Below are 7,489 nucleotides of genomic sequence, written 5' to 3'. Positions count from 1 at the left end.
CTATTTCTTCACTGTTTGGGCACTTTTGCACGGTTCCTGTGAGTCTATGGAACACTCTGTAGGTTTTTGTTTTTCGAAAAGGTTCATTGTTTTGTATTTCTGGTCGGGTACTCAGGGGCAGCGTTTTTCTACCTCAGGATCTTAAGCCGTTTTGAGGCTGGGCTCCAACCACTGTGTGGCCTGGTGACAATTGCCACATTGTTATGCAGCTGGAAATCTCTGACATCACTGATATGCACGTTTTGAGATGACTCAGTTTGGTGAGGGTGAGGGATGTGAGGGGAATTGGAAGAGTGCGCCAATATGAGAATTAGAGACATAAGTCTTATTGATATAGAGCCACACGGCCGGGAAACGGTACTGAATACTGGGAAAGGCCAATTGTAAGATAGTACCCCTTTAAAATTAAAATGTTGTACTCTGTTTTTATAAATTGTTATTTCTTTTATTATTATTGTTCTGTTATCTCCCTGTGAAGTTCTGTGTATTGTTATTATGGTTGTATTGTGTTGTCTTGTTTTCATGTTAAGTAATAATAATAAAAAAAAATATAAAAAAAAAAAAAAAAAAGTGTGATGGGATAGCTATAGTTTAGATTGTTGTTAGCTAGCTAACTAGTTGTTAGATGGCTGTTAGCCTTGATGCTATCAAGACATTCCAGTTGGGGTTGGTCGTCACATTTTATTTGGGGTTGGTTGTCACATGTTGTGTAGGCTATTATTGTTAGGCCGATTTATTGTGTTCTTATTTTGTTATATAGGATGGCCTAAAGATGCGTTTCCTGTTTATGTTCATTAAAATGCATTAAATTATGTATTTGTCAACTTGTCAATGCAATTAAACTTTAAAATTTAGTTCTGCCTTCTTGTCTATTCTCAGTCCTTGCCCCACAATGGTGGAATGAACTACCCACCCCAGTTAGGACAGCCGAAACCCATCCAATCTTTCGCCGTCGACTAAAGACGCACTTCTTCAATCATTATCTGAAATCTAAATCTTGTCTTCTTTTTAAGATTTCCCCATTAAAAGTTTTAAAACACATGGTGACAACCAACCCCATAGTGTGTGACAACCATCCCCATGATGGGGTTAGTTGTCACAATGTGTCAGAGTGTCTTTGATAGATGATTAACTCTTTGTTACAATACGTTGGAAAATGAGAGGGATACACATTTCAAGCCAACATCTTAAGCTTCAATTTAATGTAGGAATAACTATTGAAAGATGTTTTGATTATGAGCAATTCACACTAGAGTAAAAAGTGTGACAACGTCCCCCGTTCTCCCCTACATAATATTTACTGTGTACATACATACAAAATACTGCATGTTTTAGTTAATTATGTTTAGTTTAGTTTTAGTTAAAAATGTGTTCCTTGCATTTAAAAAAAAAAAAATAATATAGACCATTTTGAATGAAATAGCACCCTGACAATTTTATTAAAAGTTAAAGACATACAAATATGTTTGGTCACATAGTAATTTGTACTGGAAAACATTATACTGGAAAATGCCCTTATACATTTAAAACGAAGATAAATATTGTGATGAAATGAATAGCACTGAAACATCTCCCATGCAATTCCTTCACTGTGAATGGCAGCTGAAGCATTTGTCACTTACCCCCAGCTGGAACAGAACTCCACTCCACTACCTCCATCTCTCTCAACGGTCTTATATAGAGCTGACTCTGCAAGCCAAGCAAAAACTAAATGTGGGCATCTCCTCAAAAGGTCAAATGGTTTTTGATTTATATTCGCTTTTTTTATCACCACCCACTACTGTGGTGCTAGATCATGTGCCTTTATACCATATTGATTATTTTTTGTGTATTTCATTTTCATTTATTCATATACAACATGTTTAATTTTTGCATTCAGTGGATTTAATGCTGCATTAATAGTTAATACAATTACAAAATATTACAATCAACAAGATAACATGTGTGTTTTCATAATAAAGGTTCAATAATTGTTTCACATATTAAGATATAATATATCCTAATATATAATAACATATAATATAGCATCTTAATCACATTGACATAGAACTCTATTAATAAACCCAGGGTGCTCACAACATTGCAACCATAACAGGATTCTTGGCAATGATCAGGGTCATTAAATTATATTACTGCGGGTGTCTAACTTCTTCCCAGTGGGTGTAATGTTGCATGTATATAATCTGGGAAGTTTTCCATTACTACTTTATTTGATTTCACCAGCTTGTTTTATTTTGTGATTAGTTGCATGTCATATTCATTAATGAGGTTAGTATTTCAAAATAGTAAAACCCAAGCTTGTTTAGTTATGTATTGAGTTCAAATAGAGTAAACAGAATATGTCTGTTTGCATAACCACGATTAGTGCATGAAGCCCTACTGCTTTTTGATGATTTACAATATTATTACAACCGTCTTTGTCTGACCTTCCGTGTTTAAATGGCTGACTTATTCGGTAGATTTATCCTTGAAAAGTGATAAGGTACGTAATCTTTATACTTCTGTAGATTATTTCGGTACTTTACCAGAGTAATTACACATTAGGGAAAATATTATTCTGCTATATTTCAAAGAAAATAACACAGTTCTCGCTCCACTATATTTATCAAACACCTGCATTGATTCAATTTTAAATAAGAAGTTTTCATAATAAACACAGGGTTGGGTAATTAATTAAAATGATTCACTTCGAATCAAGAATAGCAAACATTCCTGGAGACAAAGTGAACATGTGCTTTTACTTTTCATTTCATACTTTGGTAGTAAATCATTTTTGTAGAATTCTATATGGAGGACTCAGAGAACTAGTGTTTACAGCTTGTTTTTAATCAAGTGAGGAATGTGTGTACTCGATTTAGTTTTACTTTTCCTATTCACAGACTACTCTCAGCCAAGCCAATCATGAAGACTTGCCTTTTAAGTGGAGTCTGGGTGTAGAGTTAAAAGCAGTACACTTCTAGATATGAAAACATTACATACAGTAAGTGGCACCAGGTTTGAATTGAACCCAGGACCTCATGGGTAGTATTAGTGTTATAGTGTTTTGTATAGTGTGTGTACTTTATTATAATATATATATTTTTTTAACTTTTTTTACTGTATGAAGCACGTTCTCAGGGGGCTCATACAGAACCAAGCATTTCACTGTAATTGTAGAGAAGGTCATGTGAGCACAAAAAAGGCTGTGACACCTATTTGCCACTGGCCCGCCCCTGGTAGGCATGAAGTGCTACCAGACCATTACACTAGCCCAGCAATTTACCCTGATAGACACACACCCAGGATTGTAATTAGATTGTAATTAGATATAGTTACATACAACCCTATATATATTTGCTTGTACACCTGCACATAACCCTTAGGCAAGCGATACCGGAGTCTCATCGCCAGTACAGAGACTCAGAAGGAGCTTCTATCCCCAGGCCATCAGGATGCTCAACGACAATAACACTATGTAACAAACCATCAAATACACTCACAGCACACACATCCACACGTACACACTCACTTTAAATAAACAACTCACTGTAGCACCCACTTTACCCACTTTAACACACTTTATATTAATTGGTAAAGAGATTTGCACTACAACTCATACCTCATTGCACCTTACCCTAAGTTGTACCTCATCCCATTTCTGCATTGTACTGTATATTGTATTGTAACTCGGTTACAAAAAAATTCTACTCTGTATTGTATATGTGTATATTGAACACTTTTGTTTACACTTGTTTACATACTTTTGACTTTCTATTTTATACTTTATCTATTTTTTATCTAGCACACTCTCAGGAGCAAAACAGAAAAAAGCATTTCATATAAAAGTATTCTGTTTTTTTGTATGACAACTAATTGTAGAAGGGTGGATTATCCCTACTTCATGAGAGTGGATATGAACTGTCACCAGGTAGTGAGAGCACAGCAGATCTGGGTCCGGCTGAGCCCCCGACTGTAGTGTAAGAGTATTAGAATTGGGATTTAGCAGAGGGATGGATGGGGCCTAGGGTTTACTAACCTGGGGTTACTAGTTCATATGTTTATATGCTTATAAAAAGTACAGTTTCATGCTCAACTCCCCTGTAAATACGCCATATAATGTATATTATTTATTTAATGTACTATATAATGTATATAAGTTTACATAATAGATACATTCTGATTCCTACCGATCACTCCCCCTATTTTATATCCCCCCTATTTATGTCTCACTCTTGTTTTTATTATCTTAGGAGTGTGTTGATTGGGGTTGCATTTGAAATTTCGTTGTACCATAAAGATCATTCATTCATAAAACATTTATTTTACATCAGATATGTTTACTAGGCTACACAAGTCATTATTTTCTCTAAATGTCATTATGTCAGTACCCCCCCGCCCCCCAGTCAGCAAGCATGCAGAGTTAATTTGAGGTTAACTCTTTCAGATGAGCTAGCATAACACAGCCACCCGCGCTGAATGGGAGTGATAGGGTCATGGGTGTTCTCATAGGCGGAGTTTGAACTTGACGCCAGGGGGTGCGACTGCTTGGCGATAGCACGCGCGCCTTTATTTTATTATTTTAGCGTTTTTACAATGCCCTAACCCCTAATTTTTTATTTTATTTAGGTAGTACAGCAGCACACACACACACTCACACACACAGCACTACGGGGGATCATTTTTAACTGACTTACTCTTAATCATTGACAAAGTGACAAAGATAAAGGAAATACTAAAATAAAAAGACCACAACAAGTATATTGCTGCTCCACTAGACCACTTTACTGTACCAAACAGTAAACATAATAACAGCATTATTAGACATGCCAATCAGGGGCGTTTTTAGGGTTAGAAAACATTGGGGGCTTCAGCCCAGGGGGGTGGAGGGGGGTTCCCCCCCCCCCTTTTTTTTTTTTTTTTAACACAGTAATACGCAATTTTAGAGTAATTAGAGATGAATACTGAAGAACTAGAATCATTAGAGGTTCTCAAAGTGAGGTCCATGTCCATGAGAGGGATCTGGGCAGTCCCCATAGAAAATTCAAAGTTCTGTATCGTTAGTGGCTTAGCTTGGCATCGCTACTGCACTATCTCGCGTACGTGCACGCGTACTGAATAAACCACAAATGTACCTCTAATACCAGTATTAGTCTGACCACACCCCTCATCAGCTTACCTTCATAAGCAGGTGTGTGGTCACCTGCTCTCCTCCTTCTCGCTTTCACCACAAGGAAGAGGTGCCTCGGTAGATCCCCACACTTGACACCATGATGGAAGAAATTGGATTAGGAACAGCTTGGGAAACAAGGATACGTTGACATCATATCTTTATTTTCTCTCTCACTATTTTCGAGAAAATACGGCGATATTGTCTTCGTACTGGAGTGTCTAGAAGATGATGATCATTCTAAAAACCCTCCACCGGTTTTCGTGTTGGGAGCACGCCGCTGCATGCTTCTCAACTGCAGTTCCTTGCTGTGTTTGTTGGGGTGAAACCTGTCAGGCCACAGCTGAACTGTCGGACATGCCGCTGTTGTGAGGAGCGGTGCGTTCCAGGTTGGGTGAGTAGTGTTTGCTGGCGGGCTCCACTTGTCTGTTAGTGCTATGGGGGCTACTTGACAAAGTTTATGGAAACCGGCCCCAGGCTAGGGTCCTTTGTTTAGCCGCCTAGGCGACAGAAGGCCTTGGTCTGGCGACCATTATAGTTTTAACTAGTGGGCCGCGACCATTGACACTGGTGATCCCTGTGTGTTCTGGACGAGTGGATTCTCTCTGTCACCGTGTTAAGACCCCATCTTTCATATCCAAATGAGAGTATTCCTTCACGAGGGGATATGTGCGTGTAATGTGCGATAGCGGCAGATTCATGTTCAAAGTCAGCTATACAGGCCAGTTGGTACTGTGCTGATTCCGCCGGACGTGGTAATGTCACCGTTGTGAAGCGGTGTTGACGTCTTGTTTTCTCTTTTCTCTTAAAAAGTGAGGAGGGGTTCAGAACGGCGGCCTGTCTGGGTGAGTGTTATGTCATTGTTTACATGTTCATGGCTTACGGTTAGCCGGTCAGTGGCCTGGCGCGGGGTAGCTTAGCGTCTCGCGCGCCGCCGGGAGCTCGCTTCTGATCGCGTGCGTCGTTAGATCGGCGTCTCGCAAGCGGAAGCAATAGCACCCGAACGGTTGGAGCAGCCGTTAGCTTGATGCTATTCTGTTGAACGTGCTTTGATTTTAACATGTTTTACACTCTTGACCACGACGTCATCCTTGACAGGGGATGTTCGTCGACCCTGCCTGAGCCTAGACGGGGATTGCGTCAACAAAGAGGACTGTAGCGACTGGTGGAGCGGCGACGCTGCCCGGGTCGAACAACACAGGACGGCTGTGTTCTACGGTGTCTTGTGACTGCACTTCGCTGATCTGCGTTCCGGGTAGGTACGGGGTTGGCCAGACCTCATAACACGTCTTCTGGTTTTACCTTGCTAAATGTATTGTGAATAACGGTGTTTTTTCCCACAACGTGTGTTGTTGCAATGCATTTGGGATACGTTGCGGGTTGTGTGTGAGCTGTTTTTGTCACTGGCAGTTAGCTTCTCCGTGCAGATCGTGATGTATTGATCTGGTTGTTGTGTGAGAAACATCATGGTGTTTATGTGTACCGTGTACTCACTACTAAGGCAACTGACCTATGAAGCTATGCTTGGTGACAAGTGAGTAAAGGAATGTTCTTTCTCAGACTGTAATGACAATGAACAGTGAGTTCACACATTAACAGGTTTTCCTGTTTTTAACTGGCCGTATTGAGGGTAAAATAGGAGGATTGTGTTTTTCCCCCCCGGTTCCCTGGGGACTTTATCACCTCCTATCAGACATGTTGTGCATTAATTGTGTCTTTTGTGTGGTAGGGATACGATGTGACTCTTAGCTTGATTGCTGAGGTTGTGCTAAATCTGCTGGAGAAACTTATTTCCTAAAGGGAAATTGGTTTGGTTGCTGTCATGTGTGCTTAGCAAGGCCTGTGGTCGATACTAATCAAGAATGATGTATTCTCTCATTGTGAAAAAAACGGCGTTCCTCTGTTGAGTGTTTTTGCCATTTTTTGTAGGTGATGATGGGTTGTGTGTGTCATGTGACCTACAACTGGGTTGTACTGGCCACAGAAGCACATGTGTATGTTGGACCGGGGTTCTTAGAGCCTTCTCTATTCTGTGTTTTTCCTTAGTAAAAATCAGATAGCAGGTTAGCTCATGCGCTGTGTGGAGCTGTGAAACGCTTCATAGAGCTGACTATGACTGTGTCATATTCTCTTTTTGTCGTTACGTCGTATCATGGGTGTGGGGTCGTAAAGGGGTGAACTGGTAACCTTTCCTCTCCCCATTGTTCTGTCGGTCAGGGGTACACCCCCTGTCCTTCAAGGTTCCCGTCACGTGGCGGTTCGGCACGTTACGGGGGGGGGGGGGGGGGGGGGGGAGGGAGTTCCTGGTCCCACGGCCTGGTATATTGGGCGTGTGCACCGCAG

The sequence above is a fragment of the Notolepis coatsorum genome (genome assembly GCF_963971535.1).
Source record: "Notolepis coatsorum genome assembly, chromosome: 2".
NCBI lineage: Eukaryota > Metazoa > Chordata > Actinopteri > Aulopiformes > Paralepididae > Notolepis > Notolepis coatsorum.
Note: the sequence above shows the minus strand (reverse complement) of the source record.